Genomic DNA, 22,295 nt, shown 5'->3' with positions numbered 1-22,295 from the left:
CAGATCCCCTGGAAATTAAAAGGATAACAAAGGAATAACATGAACAACTCTATGCCCACAAATTTGATAACCTAGGTGATGAAATGGACCAATTTATTAAAAGACACAATTTGCCAAAAGTAACACAAGAAGAAATAGAAGATTTGAATAGGCCTATAACTATTAAAGAAATTAAATCAATTCTGAATAATTTTCCAAAACAGAAACACCAGGCTCAGATGTGTTCACTGGTGAATTCTAATAAACATTTAAGGAAAAAATTATACCAATTCTCTGTAATTTCTTCAAGAGGACAGAATCATAGAAGCATAACATATTTTATGAGGCCAGGAATACCCTAATAACAAAACCAGAAAATATTACCAGAAAATTACAGATAAATACTACTCACTGTACATAAATAGAAAAGCCTCAACAAAATATTAGCAAATTGAATCTAACAATGTATAAAAATAATAATATACCATGACCAAGTGGAATTTGTCCCAGGTATGCAAGGCTGGCTCAACATTCAGAAATCAATTAATGTTATTATTACATCAAAAGACTAAAGAAGAAAAATCACATGACCATATCAATAGAAGCAGAAAAAAAATTTTGACAAAATTCAACATCTATTCATGATAAAAACTCTCAGTGTAATAGAAATAGAGGGGAACTTTTGCCACTTAATAAATAATATCTACAAAAATACTTAACACTAACATCACACTTAATGGTGATAAGCTGAGAAGCTTTCCCACAAAGATCAGAAACAAGGTAAGGAAGTCCTCTCTCACCACAGATTTTCTTTTTTGTTTTTTAAATAGTTTTTTAAAGATTTTGTTTATTTTGACAGAGAGAGAGACAGTGAGAGAGGGAATACAAGCAGGGAGAGTGGGAGAGGAAGAAGCAGGCTTCCCGCTGAGCAGAGAGCCTGACGCAGGGCTGGATCCCAGGACCCTGGGATCATGACCTGAGCCCGAGGTAGATGCTTAATGACTGAGCCACCCAGGTACCCTTCACCACAGATTTTCAACAGTATACTTGAAATCTTAGCTAATGCAATAAGAAAAGGAAATAAAATGCATACAGATTGAACAGGAAAAAATAAAAATGTCTTTGTTCACAAAAGACATAATAATTTATGTAGAAAATCAAAAAGAATTGACAAAACACTCCTGGAACTAACAAATAACTAACTAACAAATAAATATAGCAATGTTGTAAGATACAAAGTTAGTATATACATGTCAATAATTTTCCTCCACACCAGCCATGAACAAGTAAAATTTGAAATTACAAAGAAAATGCTATTGATATAAATGCTCAAAATAAGACATATATGGCATATATGCTATAAATCTAACAAAATATGTACACAATTTCCGTGAGGAAAACTAAGAATCTATTGAGCAAAATAAAATAAAAATCTTAGCTTTTTAAAAAAGTCTCTATGACAATGAATGGTACTCTAGCTACATCAGGAAAAGAGAAACAAGAATTATTCTAATTTAAATTAGAAAACTGAAGTTTCCTTTATTGTTTCATTCAACTGTATCATACTTGTTGAAAACATATGGGCTTAGTTTCCTAAAGAGACTTTGTGAAAAGTTTGATTAGATATAGTTGTTCAAATCTTTCAGCATATATATTCAAAGGAAACAAAGAATTTAACGGTCTCATGTTCTTTACCAATGCTCATTGATTTAAATGTTAAAGAGCTTCAGAATTATTTACTATATTGTTAATTCAAATTCAATATTTTCTTGAAATAAAGGAATGTTCGCTAAATACCCAAAGAGCAAAGACAAAATTGGCAGCATGAATTATGAATTATGTCATAAATATTAAACTATATATGGAAGAAATAAATTTGAAGCTCCAAGAGGAAAAAAAAAGTAATTTGTGACACCTAGATAGAAAAGGGAATTATGTGGAAATTGCAACTTTTCATAAAATAAATCATTCACTATGATTCATGACATTTTCTAAAATAAGTCAATATGGAAAACATTTTAATTATAAACTATAACACCATGCAAAGTGGCCACAAAACACACACAAAAAAATAAAGAAAACTTTTTGATGTTAATAAATTTAGTGGTTTTTTTTTCATTTTATACAAGATCTCTTTGAATTTGATGTTTAAAATAATAAGTTGACTCAACTGTTAGTCAATTTACTTAACTTGGACAGATGTAGTTTTAAAATTAATATGCTTCTGCTTCAGAGTCAGTTCAATCCTTCTAAAAATGATGAACAAGTTTTGTCAATGTTTATATGAGTATTAAAAGAAAATTATTTTGGAGCACTCAATTCAGACACTGGAAAACTAGTATGGTTGGAACACTGGAGTGTATGAATTTACTTTATCAACTGTAAATCTTATGAAATCTAAATAGAGATGAAGTACTTTCAATGAAAATTTAGCATGTTGAGATTTGCACAAGTTTAAAATACATACTACATACTCAAGAATATGAACAAAAATTATTTCATTAATACTTTTACATAATGATTATATATTAAAATGGTAATTATTAGATATATTAGGCTAAATGTAAAATATTCTTATAATGAACTACATTATGTTTCTTTTTACTTCTTTAATGTGGCTACTAAAAATTTTAGATTACATGCATCTTGCATTATTATTTTTATTGCTCAGCCCTCATCTAGACACTATCAAAACATCTGAATGAAATAGACAATTCATACCTAAATGACTATTTGGCAATTTACACATTAAAATAAACTGTTCATTTATAAATATTAGCTTCAATTGTGATTTAATTTATTTATATTTCCACCAACATTACTAGATTGCAAATTACATTTTATTATTTTTCCTTTCTAAAATATTGATTCTGATTATTTAACCCTTTGCTTCATCTGTTACAATTGAGAAAAAAGACATCAAAAAATTTGAAGGAGATGCAGTGGAAGGTGAATTTGTGCATATAGATAGATATAGACATACATATATATATATAAAATTGACAAAGAATGGCAGAAGTGACACACATCTTGTTCATTTCTTCTAATGACACAGCAAGATGGAGTCATTCAGTGTATTTTTAAAGTAAATAACCAAAGTGAATTGGATATGAGATTATTTCATTGTATGATATTGGACTTCAGAAATGGCTAGATCCTCCCTTCCTGGGTTGAGTTTGAGAATCAGTTTTTTTTTTTTTTTTTGCCCCACAAGAATAGGAGATTTGATTGCCATCATCACCATCATTTAACTCTTACTAAAGAATTATCAAGTAATTTTTATGTGTTGGGCTTAGTGCAAGTACTTTAAAGGAATTTTCTCATTGAATTTTTACAATTCTAGGAAGTAAGCTCTTCTACAACTCTCAGCACAGAGATAAGAAAACAGGCTGTTAAGTCATTTGTGTAATAACCAAGCAGCTGAGATATCAGTGGTGGTGTATGTGGACTTGCTAAGGGAAAAAAGTGCCATAGATGGTACTATCTATAATTTTCAGGCCACACTCTTGGCACTAATATTTGCTATTTAAGATAACCATGCTAAATGTTCTCTCACCTGACATGTAGCAGAAGATATTGAAAATGAAAATTTGCTAAAGAAAAGAATTATCCAATTGTGACTTTAATCTTAAAAGGAATAATAAAACAAATGCCTTCAGGAGAGATGGAGCTCAATTATGCCACTTTGCTATTCACCAAATTCAAGGAAGATATAGACCATTTTGTTGTGTTCCTCTGCTGAGCTCTCTACCTTAGCCGGAATGTTTCTTCATTGCCAGCTACCATCAAAGAATCACAGGTAGCACTTAAATTAGCATACATTTGCCATTCTTGACCCAATATGACAGGTCCATAAAAAAAAAAAATCTGGAACCATTTAGAAGAAAGGGAAGAATAATCTGTAAGTAGTTGGAGCAGTAAGAAAAGTCAACCTGCAGCTTGCAAGGCAAGAGACCACTGCATGGTTTCATGACACTTTTTTTTCTTCTTAGAACCTTGATGGATGAAAAAAGATATGACAGGGCAAGAGTCAATAGTCCAATGCACTGCAGAATCTGAAATGCTGAGGTATCCTAGCAACACCAACGGATTTCTCTTCTTTTTTGGTGAGAGGGTGTTAAAGGCTAAAGCCATGGCATATATGCTGCTTGCCCCCTGGCCTATATGCCTTACGTCTACAACTATGAGAATTGGCTGTCCTGAGCGTAAATCCCACTGTCTCTGCCTTTCCCAAAGGAATTCAAAAATTGAAAGGCTGTGAATGTGTGTGCATACATGTGTGCTTTAAGCCAGTATCGTTTATGTTTTTGGGTTGTTGTATTTGGTGTTTCTTCTGCCTGAAATCCATTCTCTCTATGGTCTTTACAGATCTCAGATTAAATGTCAAAGTAAAGGGAATCCTGAGCTCCACAACAGAAAAGGTCTTATTTGTCTTGCTTACTGATATAGTGCCCTGTGGCTAGCCCAGTGCCTGATACACTGTAAACCCTCAATTACTCAAAAATAGATTAATGACTGTGTGAAAGAAGGACCTTCAACAGGATGGTATTTTTTTCAAATTCCAAAGCTCTTTTAACATAACACAATTTTTTTAAAGTCTTAGAAGATTAATACTTATTGTCCTTAATTTTCAGTTGAGGAAATGAAGGCTCATTGAGAAGACAATGAGTCCAAAGTATTCAGCTGGCAGGTGGGAGCACAAGGCTTCTGATTCCAAGCCCTGTGTTCTTTCTACTACACCAAGGAAGTAGAAATTAGGATTTTGTTTGGGTCTACTCTGGATATGAGTTGATAAGAATCGGACATTGTATGTATGACCATGCCCATGATTTGGTCCTTGCTCGCCATTCTGATACTCTCATTTCCCCATGAGCCCTGAGATCCTAAAATATTAAATACTTGTAGTTCCAGAAATGTACCTTATATCTTTCATGCTTCCATAATTTTACATATGCCATGCCCTCCTTCCAGAGTGTCTTTCTTCCCTTTGCCTGTCATTTAGTACTATCTCAAGATATCTTTCTCTAGGTAGGCTTTCTGAGTTCTTCAAGAAGAATCAATAACTGCCTTTCCCCATTTATCTCTGTCTGCTGTGCCAGATACCTATTCCTACTATGGGATTTTCATGTTTTATTTTGTACATGTACCTACCCGATCTCCTCACTAAACAGAATGCGTGCTTTAGATATTTGTGAACACACAGTAACTAGCATTTCATGTTAAAAAGTTGACCTTGGAAGCATGGCAAAAGCCCAAAATGTGATTATGATTTGCAGAAGTTCTTTTTTTTCAAGTATAGAGAGAACCAGAATAATTCTCACCAACTGAAGGAAGAAATCTAAGACCTCCTCACTGAGTAACCAAAAAAAAAAAAAAAAAAAAAAGGCTGGATGCTATAAAATACAGAAATATATAGGATATAAGGTAGTAATTAACCTCTTCATATGTGTGCCCAACAGCAATCTTCTACAAGGGTCAGGCAATTTGCAATAAAGATGAAGTTTAAGACATAAAAGGAAGAAAGATAGATCTCAGAAAGCTCAGTTTCACAAACAACTTTGGGCATTTCCAATTAACATAGGTTGTTAACATATGCATTTAAAATTTTTATTTCTTGGGGTGCCTGGGTGGCTCAGTCATTGGGCGTCTGCTTTCGGCTCAGGTCATGATCCCAGAGTCCTAGGATCGAGCCCCACATTGGGCTCCCTGCTCCGCAGGAAGCCTGCTTCTCCCTCTCCCACTCCCCCTGCTTGTATTCCTGCTCTAGTGCTCTCGCTCTCGCTCTCTCTGAGTAATAAATAAATAAAATCTTTAAAAAATTAAAAAAAATAAAATAAAAAATAAAATTTTTATTTTTCCTAGAAATGGAAATGCTTTTAACAAGCAGTCTCAAAAAATAGAAAATGCACCCATCTCTTATGTTAAGTAAGGTTATAGTAGGAGCTTTATCTATTATAGTTATTGCTTGAAAATATATTCTGGAAATACATAACAAAACAAGAGAGAAGGGTGTGAGAGACTTAATGGCAGGGAAGATATTTTGAGTTCATCTGAATTCGTATCACAGACAGAAGGAAAAAAGAGACAGACACAAAATCATAGTTGGTTGAATGATATATCAAGCAACCCTGGGTCAAAACACTAAACAATACTTACAACTCATATAAACAACCTGATTCTGTAAATTTCTTTCTAAATTGAAGAGCAGATTCCTACAGGCTTTGAAAGGGAATTCTTTTCTAAATTACTGGATAATTTTCTCCACTCCAATTGACCTATATAATCAGATGTGGTCAAAACATTGTACTAGGAAGCATAACAGAAAATGAATTCAACAAAACCATGACTTCATGGACCCACAGCTGCAGAAAGGGGTCAGAAAATAAAATGGTAAACATATGAGCTGGACTTTAACTGGTTTTTAGCTGAAAAAAAAATTCATTGCTGTACTGTATTCATGGAGCTTTCAAATAATTGTAATTGAAAAAAAATTTAAATGATATATTTTACCGTATTAGACTCTTAGAAATCTGGACCCATAGTGAGATGTGCTCCACATGCTCTTATTTCTCACCCCTAATGCTAATTAGAAGAAAATGAGACCCATGAAAGTGAGCAAATTAGTATAGCCAAAGTGTCCTTTATAGTAAAAAATTAAATCTTGCTTCCCACCCATGCTTAAAACAGAACTAACACTTCCCTCCAGATATATTTTGCTTGATGTCAGCTCTCTTAAAAAATTAAAGTACACAACCCCACCCCCAGCCAAAAAATGACAAGTGATTTTCATAACAAGCGTGTGTTTATTTCAATGCAAATCAAGTGTAAAAACAATTTCTCTTTTTGTTAAAAAATGCATGTTTTTCCCCAAATTTGCTGTCTATAAAACTGGTTAGTTCTACTGCTTTAAGCTATGGAAATGGGAGAGAATTCCAACTTAAGCTCCTGTACAATCTCGTGGCCTGGTACCCACATATTCTTGGCCTTGGATAAGGATAGAATAGCCAGATTAATGGCTAAAGTAAGTAAAAAAAATGTTCTTAATGAAAGAAAGACCTCTCCCCCATCCCCTTTCTGAGCAGGGCAATGCACTTAGTGTCTAGACTACTGAGCTGCTGGCAAGGCCTCAGGGTGTTAGAGTACAATTGGCAAATGACATTACAAGGGACAACTTTCATCCATCCATTCATTAACTATTATTTGAGTACCAACTGTGTGCCAGACAATATTCTAAGCCCTGGTAGTGCAAAGATGAATAAAACAGAGAAGTCCTCTGGAAACTTGCGTCTGTTGTTTGGGAAGCAAACAGGGAAGAGTTAAGAGTCTGCGTCAGAATATTTTCTTTTCTTTTTCTTTTTTTTTTACTTAGGTTTCATTCATTCATTCATTTGAGTAATTTGTACACCCAATGTAGGAATCGAACCCACAATCCTGAGATCAAGAATCGCATGCTCTTCTGACTGAGCCAGCCAGGTGCCCTAGATTTTCTATTTATAAAATTTTCTCCAAAACATTTATTAGAGATTTGTATACTAGGATTGAGTAGTTAGAACAGACTTCCTGGGAAGGTAAGTTCTGAGCTAACAACCAAAAGATGAGACAAGAGCTGGCCATATGAAGAGCAGAAAATGGAGGTGGAGAGGCTGGGGGTGAATTATTTCAGATAGATTAGTATTAAAGCAGACATTCTTCATCAGGACATTCTTATATGTCAAATGCCAAAACATTCAAGTGTTACACAGATATATCTACATTGAATTTGCTTCAATTTATTTATTATACATACTGTCTTATCTCTAGAACCATGCATGTGGTATTTTTTGGCTTTCTCTTGCTAATAATGTATTTTCTTACCTGCTCACTCCTTTATTTTTGGCTAATATGTACCACTCTTTTTAAGTGTAAATTCAAATATCATGCACTCTGGAAGATCTCCATGACTCTTGAGTATAAGGATATACGAGTTTTCTTTTTCTTTTATTGACCTCAGTTCTATATTTAAACTGTAGATAAATATGTATCACCATTCCAAATAAGAAAGAAAGAACTATTAGTACTCCCACATTCATTGCAGCACTATTCAGAATTGCCAAGATGTGTAAACAACTTAAATATCTATCAACAAATGAATGGATAAAGAAAATATGATATAAATATACAATGGAATATTATTCAGCCTTTAAGAAAGAAGGGGATTCTATAATATGCAACAGCATGGGTAATTCTTGAAGACATTAAGCTAAGTGAAATAAGCCAGTCATAGAAAGACAAACACTGCCTGATTCCACTTATATGATATATCCAAAATAACCATATTCATGGAATCAAAATGTAGAATGGTGATTTGTAGAGTCTGGAGGTAAGAAGAAATGTGGAGTTACTAATCAATGAGCATAAGGTTTCAGTTAATCAAGATGAGCAAGTTCTAGAGACCTACTATACAACATTACACCTATAGTTAATGATACTGTATTGTACACTTAAAAGAACACATGCTGTGTTCTTAAAATAATAGTAAGAATGATGATGATAATGTAAGCAGAGGATAATTAGTTCCAGGAAAAGTAGAAAACTTACCAGGAGCAGAGAGAAATCATCACATGTGTTTATACAAAATAACCTTGTAGAAAATGGTCATAGTGCAGTACACAATAAAAATTTATGAGAAGTCTGGGGGGAGAAAATTATAACAGATCCTCGTTCTCTGTCTCTTGGAATCTGACAACACTGGACAACCCTACTGGTGATTAGAATGTTGTGATCAGTAAGAAAAAAAGAGTAATTATGGCAGATTATATGGTGAGTAGGCATTGTAGTGATGGTATGTTTTGTGGAGGAATTCTAGTAAAGGGGCTATAGGAAGGCAAGAGGCTTCCTGATACTCTGTCTGCAATGGAATTATTTTGCTGCTCTGGTTCTCTGCTCTTTGACATGGTGAGTCAGGTATAAGAATTGGAAAAAAAAATGAAATGTTCCATTTTGGTTACCATTGACGTTAATCCAGAATAACACTGATTCTGAGATCTTTACATAGAAAACCTTACTTGGTCTTCATAACGTACCTATAAATTAAGTGTGATTATCATTCCCAAATAGATGAGGGGCCTAAAGCAGAGAGGCGTTGAGAAGTTGCCCAAAGCCATAAAATCAATTAATCATAAAGCTGGGATAAAAATGCAAGCAGACACTGGCACTGAGTTTAAGTTCTTAAACATATTCCAAAGCTGAATTGAGGAGTAAATTGATTACTGAATATTTGGAAAAGATGAAGCATGGAACTGTGAGGCTACTAAACTATGTGGATTAATTTATTATGACAAAGATGTGTATAGGCAAAAGGTTCTCAGCCGCAGGAGATATTTTGTCAATTTTCCCTGGAGATATTTCACGGTCTGGATACATCTTTGGTTTTCATATCCCTGGTCAGGGGCACGTTCCTGGCATAGAGTGAGAGAGGTCAGGGAAGGTGAAAAACATCCTACTGTGCCCAGGACAGTATCTCACAACACGTAACTTGGTAGACCTAACAGGTCAATAATACTGCTGGAAAAACTTGTTGTTGATCTTATATGAACCAACTCTATTTTTCTGACTCTCAGGTTTCTCATTTGTTAAAAGAGGAGAGTCATATCTACCTGGGAGTCATGACAATCAAACCCAAGATAGTTTGTGACATCGTAACAATACCTAACATGTAGTGAAGAGCTTTAACACCTTAGACTTAAGCAGGCAAATTTCATGTTCGTTATGTTTTATTTTAAATATTGTTTTAGAAAAATTACTCTGAAAAAGTATGAGGGGAATGAATAGATGGATTGGTGAATTTCACAGTGGGAAATGAATGAGGAAGATGATGTAATAATCTAGGCAAGGAATAATGCACATTTGAAGCTGGGGAGATTCAAGAGGGTTCTTCAAACCTATCTAGCACTAATGACTCATTGCATTGATTAGGATGTGAGGTCATTTTTTCATTTGTTTGGTTTTTGTTGGTGGTGGTTGTTAGTTTTATACTTTTGCCACTTCATTAATCTCTGACTATGAACCTGAGGATAAGATGAATTTAATCTTTTCTTGCAAACAATGATGCCTCATTTCTTATCTAAAAAACAGTTTAATCTATGAAATGAATTATATGTTCACAAATCAGACTGTCTTCAGGTAAGCTGTGTGTGCAAACACAGACACATGAATACACACACACACACACACAACAAATCCAATTTGGAGCTGTGAATTATTATTTGAAAGGTGTAGGTTTCACATGAGAAATTTCATCATCTGAAATTGCCTTGTCGTTGAGGATAATAAGAATTAAATTCAGCTACTGAAAGGAGCAAAGACAAATATTGAAATATGGGAGACTTTTCTAATCCACTGCAGAACTGTAGAGTCTTCTGTGAGATTAGACTGAGGCACCATTTGCAGAAATCTCTAACTGTTTCAGTTTATTAAAAGATTAAGAGTAAATCTATTTGGGTAATATGTGGTTTGCAAGACAAGAAATTTCTCCAAAATCAATGCTTTTGCTTTTCTATTTCCTCTCAACTCACCAAGAGATAATCAACGTGGGAGTAGCTCTGATCATACTAAGAGAACATTCTGATCTTCATTAGTGCAGGGTTGATGCAAGAAATTTTATTTCACATAAAAATCTAGAGACAGTTCCCCTAGAATTAAAACCCTCTTCTGTTTCAATACATGAAGCCTCAGGGTTTCATAATCCCCATAATTAATACACTACTTACTGTGCACAGAACTTTCAAAACAGGGCTTTGGAAGTTGCAAATGGAGGCTGCATGTTTGAAGATCAATAACCTGAAGTATTTCTCTTCCTTTCACTTTTCATTTTTTTCACTTCTTTTTGTGGGATTAGAGAGGGGTGAGATGTGAGATGATGGTAAGGAAATGTCAGAAAAAAAAGATTACTTTTCCTTAGCCTTTAACTAAGTTTTAATGTTACCTTCTTTATATGCAACATTGTATGCATGAAATGAAATGCAAATTGTTTCCCATTGATTTTGTTTGGGTTATTAATGCATTGATGAATCTATTCTTTTATTTACTAAGTCAATAAAATGTTACTTGAGCATATGTGCTAGTCACTATGTTGAGCATAAAATGTTAAACCAACATAGGGTCCATTTCCTCCAGGAACTCAAGTCTTAAAGAGAAGCAGGCTTGAAATACAAAAATACAAGAAAAATTGTATGAGGAGTGTCATGATTAACATAAATACATGGGGCTAAAATAGTAATGGGGAAGGGCATAACCTGTGTCTTTCAGAGTGTCACTGAGAAAAGTTTAGGAAAGCAATGACTAGTTTTGAACTGGGTGTACTCAAAAAACAAGAGCAGTTCAAAACAAAACAAAACAAAACAAAAAACCAAGAGCAGTCCAGTGATTGGGTAACTTTTATATTTTATATAGAAGGTGGGAAAATTAAAGTGGAGCTAGCATTTTCAGTATGTTCCTGGAGTTTACAGAATTTCCTTTCAAGAAACTGTAAGTTAGTTCCTCAAAAAAAAAAAAAAAAAAGGATGCTTACTTATTTTTGTGGTTGCTTGGGATTCTTGTTCTCTCTCCTTTCAGTGGTGATTTCAGAATGACCTTACCTCTCTCTTGTTCCATCCTGGCTATGTAGTAGCCTGTTTGAGTATTGTTCAGATGCTGTAAAAGTTCTTTATGTTCAGTAGGGAATACTGCTGACCTATCAACTCCTACCTGGTCAGCAACCAGCTGCCAACTGTCAAGTCCATTTTTCAAAATTTATTTTCTCAACACATTACATGTCATTGAATTACTATTCTACACAAAGATACTTATATTGTCCCCATCTTATTTTTTATCATATATAATGCTGCAGTGAATATCTATATCTATACTCAGAGATACAATTTCTCAGAACTGGGGATATAAATATTATTAGATACTGCCAAATTCTTATTCAACACACCAGAACCAATATTCTGTATTCTAACTCCTTCCAGCACTCTGAGGAATTTCATTTCAATTTATATTTGTCCAAACAATCAATATTGGTAGTTCTTTTGTTTGCCAATCTAAGGGTATATATAATTATATGTTAATATATTATATGCATATACAATTATATATAAACTTATACAGTAAATGTTATATGAATGTATTGTATGTATCTATCTGTATATTTCTATGTACCTATATATGCAGGTATGTATGTGTATGTATGCATATTGTATGTATTGAAAAGCTTAATTACCTTGGTCAATGTTATACAGCTGATAATGAAATAATTAGCTTTTCACAAATAAAATAACTGCTTTCATTGTCATCCCCTTGATTAAGCACTTATTCATATGCTGATTTTTCCCAGTGTAATTTGTCTCTTCTGTGAATTATTTCTTTCTTTATCTGAATTCCCTGTGATTATTTTTCTCCATACTAATTCTTAAATAGTTCTTATATTTTATGGAAGCAAATAATTATTGGCAGCTAATATCTCCATTTAGTATTCTACCTATCATTGAAGCTAATTTATATTATTTTCTCAAAGAAATTTTTGATGAAGACACATGGATAAACAAAGCACAAAGTCTAGAGAAAAAAAAGTGTAAACTTTAAAATACTGTTAAGGGAGAACATGACATCACTTACATAGATAGATAGATCATCTATTGAGTCCTAAGGTTTAATTTAGATTTCTATTTTGTACTTTCATAAAGCTTACCAGATAAAATTTACTCCATGATATTATGCTGAACTTTTGCCCATGATCATCTACATATTTCTTTCAACACTTCCCACTGATTTGTCTACTATACTGGAAATTATCTCTTTAGCTTTTAAAAAGAATGCATTCTGCATCTTTACACGGGGAGAAAAGTTACAGTTTATTTTGTATTTTTCAGTGTTTCACATGTGGAGTAGATGCTGAAAAAACATTTATAGAATAGATGAGAATTGGTGAAATGTTAATGGCCCTTATTTGCAATTCTTTTGACTACTATTTCCTTTTGAAAACCCTTCGCAGCGGACAGAAAGAATTTTTCTCTACACATCTGTTTCATTTAAAGGCAGCTGATTTTAGACTTCAGACTTCACAGCCAAGCCATTCTGATCTTAAAAGCTAACTCTCTCATTGTCAACTGTACAAACTTGACCAAGATAATTAAACTTTTCAATACTCAATTTCCTCATCTACAAAAAATAGGGAGTTATTATGGTATACTCCCAGTAAACTTTGTTTACATGGCAGTACAAGGAGGTCTTGAGTACATTAAATATCTTGTCCTCTTAGGAAACAGGTACAACAGATATCTGTTACTACTATGATTAAGTGAGGCTGTGTACAATTCCCTTAAAAACATTTTTTTTTCTGCTTACTATAAGAGATTGTAACTTAGGAAAACAGGATGAGGGGGGACCTTAAACTCTATTTTAAAAACCCTACCTTTGGAATCTACTGTTTAAATATTTTAATAAAATAATCTGCTTTTTTAAAGAAATTATATTTTAAGAAATACTAATCTACTTTCTGATTAATATGTTTCTTAGTGTAATTGATACCCATTTCCCTTTATTCCTTGTTATTAAAATTTGGTATTATTCAGACATCCTGTTCCTTCCCCTTCTCCCAAAGAAGGTGAACTAACTCATCTTATTTTAGAATTTATAACCTTCTAAACCAATAATGGAAAATCCTTTTCTCTTTGGTAGTAGAGCTGATCATATGGTCCATTGTTGGCCAGTGAGATATAAGATAGGTTTGGCCTTTTGTGGGCTTATAATAAGAATTCTCATTTCTCTTAAAAATAGACATAAGACAAAGGAGACCATGCTTCTCCTTTTGGTTACCGAAATGCTGGATGGGATTTATGAAACTATTGCAACCAGGTCTTTCCTCTAGAGAGAACGAACCAGAGAACAAAGTCCAGATACTGAGAACAGAAAATAATGAGTTCTTGAAAATCTTTGAGGTAACTCACCTTGTTCTTTTGAGTCATTATTATGTGAGCTAATAACTCTTTTTTTTGTGTCTTTTGACTTGCAGTCAAAATAATTTCAACGGTTTATAAAATAAATATTCCACAACAATCAATATTTTCATTCGTTTATCCTCCCAATAGAAAATTATTGACTCTCAGCTATATTCCAGGTGTTAGGGTCTAGCACCTCGGATGAGGACAAGACATGCAGAGTCCCTGCCCTCATGGCCAGTGCAGAATTGAGTCTAATGTTACTAAGAGCTGCTACTGTTAAACCTAAGAAAAGATTAGCTCAAGAACTGATATGATGATGTACAAGAAGTAGAATGTGTTCTATTCCAACTATCAGAAGGACTATTGGTTCTACCAGTAAGTACACTCACAATTTCCTCAGAGGACAGAGCATCACAACAATTAGGACAGGGCAAAATAAGGCCCTAGATGTGACACGGGACCGTGGCATCACAACATTCTGTACTCATTTCAGGATATTTAGGTCAAACTTCTCAAACAATGTAAATGCATATTGTTTTCAGCTCACAGGAAACTTGCAATAGTGATTGTCTAATTCTACTTATGCTTTATATTTATATTTTAAGAGTTCTATTTATTAGATCTAGAACTAACTAAATTAAATGTTTTTTGTTTGGTTGCTTGTTTTACTTGAAATATAGAAACGTGAATGAGGAAAAAATGTGTCTAGAAATGAGGACATTTGAATGTAATAGTATAGTATGGAGAAGGGAAGGAAAGGAGGTTACTTCCTGTGAGTACTTATCATATATCAGGCAAGTAACTCATTTAAATCCTCAAAATAAGCATGCATTTTTATCTCCACTTTAGATATGAGAAAACAGATACAAGAAAAAGAAATGACAGCCCTTCAGCCTGGGAACTTGAATTCACATATGTCAGTACTTAAAATCAAAGCTGCCCCCTATCACATCAGGTTGATTCAAAACCCCCTTCATTTGGAAGGCGGGACAATATCATTTCATGGGCTAGATTGGGGCTTTTCTTCACAGTAGCTATGGGGGAACAAATAAGAAAAATGATTTCTTGTATAAGTGAAATTTCAATGGGGAAGTTAAAGACAAAATCACAAGCTAAAATGCTTTCAAAGATCAGGAAGGCATGTGAAATACTTGAAGGTACACAAAACAGTGAAGCAGAGATCTTGGCTAACTGGAGAATACATGTACCAGCCAATTATTACCATGGAGAAACGAGAACTCACTGTTGCCAGATGTTAACTTTTTTGAGAGAAGACAGAAACTTAGGTTTTTATGTGCTATCAGTGGATAAGTAATTCATGTTTACAAAACTGTAAGGCAAAAAAACAAAAACAAAAATGAAAACCCACCAAAAAACCTCTTGAAATCTGAAAGACATACACAGCAAAGAATTTATGACAACTAAATTACTATACATAAGCAATTCCTAGCTAAGCTATTTATAAAACATTTAAATAATATTTCTAAAATAAATTCATTGATTGCCAAATTACAGCATACAAATTATTTTTGACTTAATTACTGTCACTGCTTATGCTTAAACTGAGTATCTAGTATCTTGTAAAAGGGAGGCAAGGCCAAAATTCTTTGCAAATGTAGTTTCTGTTCCTATTCATAAAAATTAATGAGGTAATACTAGATATTTATTAGAAACATATAAAGTAATTCTTAGCTCTGCTCATGATTGAAAATAAAAATTAATATTGTATCTTTTGATGAGCATAATTTCTTGATTTTTCACATTTTATTTGGGAACATTTTAAAATAATTTCACACTTAGAGAAATATTGCAAAAATAATACAAAGCACTTGGATATACTTTTCCCCCGTCTCTCTTTCCCTTCCTCCATCCCTTGTTCTTTCGCTCTCACTGTACCACAACCAATAGTCATACACAATTTTTTTTCAAATAATTTGAAAATATATTACATATATGGTACCCCTTCACCCTTAAGAAATTCAGAATGTCTTTTTTTTTTTTTTTTTTTTAAGAGAGAGAGAGAGAGAGGGTGCCTGGGTGGCTCAGATGGTTAAACATCTGCCTTCGGCTCAGGTCATGATCCCGGGTCCTGGGATCGAGTCCCGCATCAGGCTCCCTGCTCGGAAGGGGGCCTGCTTCTTCCTCTCCCTCTGCTGCTCCCCCTGCTTGTGCTCTTTCACTCTCTCTGTCAAATAAATAAATAAAATGTTTAAAAAGAGAGAGAGAGAGAGAGAGAGAGAGAGAAAGAGAGAGAGAGAGAGAGAGAGAGAGAGAGAGAGACACAGCAGGGGCAGTGGGGGACGGGCACGGAGAGGGACAGTGGGAGAGGGAGAGGGAGAATCTCAAGCAGGCTTCATGCCCAGCACAGAGCCCCATGCCTGGGGCTCGATCTCGCAACCCTGAGATCACAACCTGAGCCACAATTAAGAGTCAGACACTTAACCAACTAAGCCACTCAGGTGCCCCTAGAATGTATTTCTTAATAATAAGGATGTTCTGTTATATGACCTCAGGATTATTAAACTTGGGAAATTAATGGTGATACAGCAGTATCATCCAATCTACAGGTCTTATTCAAATTTTGCCAATTGTCTTGCTATTGTCTTCATTGCAAAAGAAAAAAAAAAAAAACTGGCCTGATTATTGACTTCCCCAGAACTTAACTACTAATAGCCTAGTGTTGACTGGAGGCTTAACCAATATCGATATAATAGTCACTTAAAATATATTTTGTATGTGACATGTATTATATACTGTATTCTTAAAGTAAGCTGAAGAGAATAAAACATTAAGAAAATATTGAGGAGAAAACACATTTACAGTATTGTAGTGTATTTATGGAAAAAAACCTTCATATAGGGGTGCCTGTGTGACTCAGTTGGTTGAGCATCTGACTCTTGGTTTTGACTCCAGTCATGATTTCAGGGTTGTGAGATTGAGCCCTGCAATGGGCTCCATGTATAGCAGGGAGTCGTCTTCTCTCTCTCTTTCCCTCTCCTCCTGCCCCTCCCCCTGCTCATTCTCTCTCTCTCTCTCTCAAATAAATAAATCTTAAAAAAAAAAAAAACACAGAAAACTTGCATATAAGTGGATCCATGCAGTTTAAATCTGTGTTATTCAAGGGTCAAATGTAATGGAATGTATTAATACTTTATTCTATGGTTAAAGCTTCCTACTTAAGCATACTTCTCTTACCCCCAAGATCATAAAGATATCACTTATGTTTTGTTTAGAAGCTTTACTTCTTTTCTAAACTTTCAAATTTAGATTAACAATTTATCTGGAATTGTGTTTTTGTGTTTCGTATACTGTAAAAGTCATGATTCATTTTTTTCTTATATACATATGCATATAAGAATATATATTTATATGAAATGACTATATAAACGTGTATGTGTACAAATTGGATATATATACCTATATATGAATTTTTAGATAGTAGGTACACATGGAATTGTATATGCATAATTGATCTAATACCATTTTTTGAGAAAAGAATAATAAAAATGTTTATCAATGGATTATCAAGGATTATATAAGAAATACATCCATTTCATCTATATTTTCAAATCTAACAACATAAAATCGTTCATGTTACCAAATAATTGGCTATTCATTAACTACAGATCTATAGTGATGAGTTCTATTTATGGTCTTGTCCCATTTAAAAAATTTGGTAAGTTTTAATACTAGTAGTAGTCAAAATTATTAGTCTTTCCAAAAACTAACAAACAACTAATCAACTCTGGATCTTGTATATCCTCTCTATATTTTGTATTCTGTTCCACTTACTTTTGCTCTCACCTTTAGCATTTTTTATACATACTTTGAAATTATTTTGCTATTATTTCACCTTTTTTTTTCTGATGCTGAGTTCATTAGTTTTGTTTTTTTCTTTCCTTTTTGTAACAAATAAGGAAGGTTTTAAATTTTCCTATAATTAACTGTTTTCAGTGAAACTTTTCTTTGATATGTTTTATTCTCTTTTTTTTAGGTCAAAATATAAACTATTTTTACTCATTTGCTATTTTCACTCATGGATTATTAAGCAATGAATTTCTAAATAACACAAAGCAATGTGAGCTTTATTTTTATATTTGAATTTTGACTGAATTGCAGTATTTGCAAGGGACAAACTTTGAACATTTTGGAAATTGCTGTATGACCAAATACATGGTCAATTTTTTTGTAAATGTCTGTGACTGCTTCAAAAGAATGTTGATTTTGTGAGATGGAATGCAATGTTCTACAGATCTCAACAGATGTTGAAACCATTCTATTTGACTGTTTTATACTATTTGTAATAATTTGTCAAGTTTTTCTATTGATTTTTCAAATATTCTGTTAAAATATAACCATTAGAATTTACATGTTTCTTCTGGCACCTCTGTCCATTTTTATTTATATATTTTGAGGCCATGTTACTAAATAGAAAACAGTAATTTAAATTGTGATTTTCAATTCACAATTTATCTTTGTCAAAAAGGGCTACCTTTATCTCTATAACAGATTTTTGCATTAACTTCCATTTTTCTGTTAATAATATAGATATGTAAGTTTTAATTTGTTTAGTTTTGGCATATATTATTTTGTTTCATTATTGTTAATTTTTGTAAGCCTCGTAATTGTTGCTTGCTTGCCATTGCCCTATAACAATTTTGGAGTATTCCTAGAAACTTTGATTGATATATATATATTTTTTTCCTATAAAGGCTTTCCATTTGCTTCTGCTGAGCACCCAGGGGAACCTAGGGTCCCTTCTACTTGGTTATGCCTTCAACCTTGTTCCGAATTTGAGGGACCTGAGACCATAAAGGCTATGAATTCTCAGGATAGAGAAAAGTACTATGCCCAAAGCGGGAGAGGTGGCAATGACGGATCTGGTTTCCTCTCACTCTGAAAACATAGCCTAAAGACCCCAGATCCTTAGGGGATAGTTCTTCCAGGAGCCTTTCCCTTGTTCCAACCCTGGATTCTAACCTCTGACTGTGGCTGAGAGGGGCCTTAGAACCAAACAAAACCAAGCAAACAAAACAACACAGCAATAATAGCAAAGTATTTGTGATGTATATTTTAGGTTATGTGTGGCTTTGGTGCTCTTATATTCTGTATGTATTTCTGATTATAGGGTTTCTTCCCAAAACTGGCCTAGAAATTCTGCAATACTTTTTCAGATCCTCAGGCATTTGTTTGTTTTAACTCAGTACATAATAGCTGTTGTTTCCAGGGAGAGTTTTGTTCTGACTCAACCTAGTCTGCCACTATCACGACCATAAACTGAAGTCATTTCACATATATTTTCTACTCCATGTTTTCTTGACTCACTCATGGAAAAATAAATTGTGATTTTATAGAATGCTAGCTCATCAACTTCAATATCTTCTCTCCTTTACAGCTAAAAGATAGTCTCCCTAAAAGTGGTGTGAATTACATAAGGAGTAGAACTATTGAGTTGCTGTAGAAAAAGGCTACAGACAATTCATAAATGAATTAGGGTTATTAATTTTAAATTCGGAAGAAATTATTTCCTGACACCTACACAAACTCACATTATCACTAAGTTTGGCAATCAGATTCTTCTTTATGAGATCTAAACCAATACTCTGTCTTCCAACCCCTAGCCACTAAACCCGGGAAAAAACTCCAGAATGTCCTCTAAATTGTTGTGCTTTTTTTTTTTTTTAATGAAATAAATCAATACATAGCATAATGTCTGTCACATACAGGACTTCTAATATATGTTTGTTGAGTGAATTAAATGTTAAATTGTACCTGAAAATGACCTTGCCTATGTCAGATAAAATTTAATGGTCAAGTTGTTAAACTGTTGTTTGATGTTTATAATGCATTTAAGACAATGGATACCTAAGAAAAAAACCATGAAAGGAAGACAATTAAGATTTGCACAAATCTATATCTATATGTCTTTCTGGCTATACATATACATATGAAATTATACATATTATGCATATATCTATATGTATGTGTATATATCTATATATGCGTGAATGCACTCCTCAATGCAAATCTTTGGCAGTTTTGTTTTGTTTTTACATGAGTTCTTAAATGCATGAATTAACACTGAATGTGATTTCTGTAAAAGTGAAAACTGAGTTCTCTCTGGAGAATATATTTATCCTTTATATTAATGCTCAGCTTTTAAAATGGAATGTTAATATCACTTGGAGTACACCAAGGTGTGTGTGTGTGTGTTTTATGCATTTCAAAATGATAGATGAATTGAATAACATATTATTGCTTTAGGCATGATTAAAAAAAAGGAGGTTGCTCTGCTGGGTATTGCTCATTTGTTCTTCCATATTTATTTTCCTCTCTTTTCTTCACTGTTCTCTGTGGTGGGAGGCTGGAAAATAGAATATACCTGCAGCCTCCCTTGATACATTGTTTTGGTTTGGGTTTGGATGAGTGGAGGTACTGGTTGGAGTGGAGGAGGAAAGACAGGAAATGAATAGATTGTCCAGGCTGTGTCCCTCAAACAGAGGTCGCACTTTTATTAAGTTTTCCTCCATTTATACTAACTTGAGTTGTCTATTTGTTTCCTGTTGCCACTCTGAGTAATGTAGGTTGTGAAGGTGGAATCAGGGGAAGGAGTTGTTGGTTACCTGGAACCCACAAAAAATGGCCAACATCATGTATGTATACATGTATGTGTGTGTGTGTATATTACAAAAATATCACTGTCAAAATTATTCAAATAGCTCTGGGCCATTGATTCCCCACATTTAATATTAAAATGAAAATGATACCTTAATAAGGAGTCAGCCAAACTAGCTTTGAATATTGTCTCCGCTCATTTACCAGCACCTTTAGTAAGTTTCTTAACCCCTCTGAGCTTCAGTGTATCATCTTCAAAGGGGGATATTAATACATGTTTTGTAGGACTGTTTTAAGGATTATAGGAAATAAGGCAAATAAATCATAATGCTTAACATAATGCATCCTCATTTAAGATGCATACCTTCATGTTCCAAATAGAAAAAAAAGAAAAAAGCAAATGTTTTAGTCAATTTTATATATACATACACACACACACACACACATACACACACATATCAATATATGTATGAGTGTGCCAATGCACATAATTATATTCTTCCTTTGATCATTAATTTCCCTGTTTATAGGAATCTTTACATTACTTCTTATTGAACATTGTTCTTGCTCCTCTATCAACAAGGCCCTTCCTATTTTCTTATTTTTATTGCTATTTTACCAGCTTTATTGAAGTATAATTGACATACAGTACACTGCACATATTTAAATTGTACAGTCTGGGGCCTCCTGAGTTGCTGAGTCAGTTAAGTGTCTACCTTTGGTTCCAGTTATGATTCCAAGGTCCTGGGATTGAGTCTCTCACATCAGGCTCATTGCTCAGTAGGGAGCCTGCTTCTCCCTCTGCCTCTGCCTCTCTCTCTCATGAATAAATAAATATAATCTTTAAAAAAATTAAAAATAAAATAAATAAAATGTATAATCTGATATATTTCGAGATATGGGTACACCCATGAAGTTATCATTATAATCAAGACTATGAACATATCTATCATTCCCAAGATTTTCTTCAAGTCACTTTGTAATCCCTCCTGTCCCAATCCCTAGGCATTCACTTATTTGTTCTCTGTCACTATGGATTATTCTGTATTTTCTAAATTTTTATATAAATAGAATCATAGAGTAGGCACTAATTTTTTATCTGCTACTTTCTACTAGCAAACTTATTTTTAATTTCACTCATGTTGTTGCATGTGTCAGTAGTTCATTCCTTTTTATTACTAGGTATTCCATTTTAGAATTAAAGGTAATTTGTTTACCCATTCATGTACTAATGAATGTTTGGGTTATTTATAGTTTTTGACTATGAGAGTAAAGCTGCTATTGATTATCATGTACAAGTCTTTGTATAGATATATACTTTCATTTTTCTTCAGTAAATACCCAGGAGAAAAATGGCTGAGTCATATGGTCAGTATATGTTTAGCTTTTTAAGAAACTGCCAGGGGCATTTAGGTGGGGCAAGCAGTTAAGCATCTATCTCTTGGTTTTGGCTCAGGTCCTGATCTCAGGATCTCTGAGCTCAGTTCAGTGTCTGCCTAAGATTCTCTCTCCCTCTCCCGCTTCCCCTACCTGTGGTCCCATCCCATATACTCTCAAATACATAAATAAATCTTTTTTTTAAGCTTTTTTATTTATTTGCGAGAGAGAGAATGAGAGAGAGCATGAGAGGGAGGAGGGTCAGAGGAAGAAGCAGACTCCCTGCTGAGCAGGGAGCCTGATGTGGGACTCGATCCCGGAACTGCGGGATCATGACCTGAGCCCAAGGCAGTTGCTTAACCA

The sequence above is a fragment of the Callorhinus ursinus genome, unplaced genomic scaffold (genome assembly GCF_003265705.2).
Source record: "Callorhinus ursinus isolate GAN/ISIS: 27379988/994484 unplaced genomic scaffold, GSC_fseal_2.0 scaffold37, whole genome shotgun sequence".
NCBI classification, from domain to species: domain Eukaryota; kingdom Metazoa; phylum Chordata; class Mammalia; order Carnivora; family Otariidae; genus Callorhinus; species Callorhinus ursinus.
The sequence above is the reverse complement of the archived record's forward strand: the minus strand, read 5'-3'. Positions refer to the sequence as shown.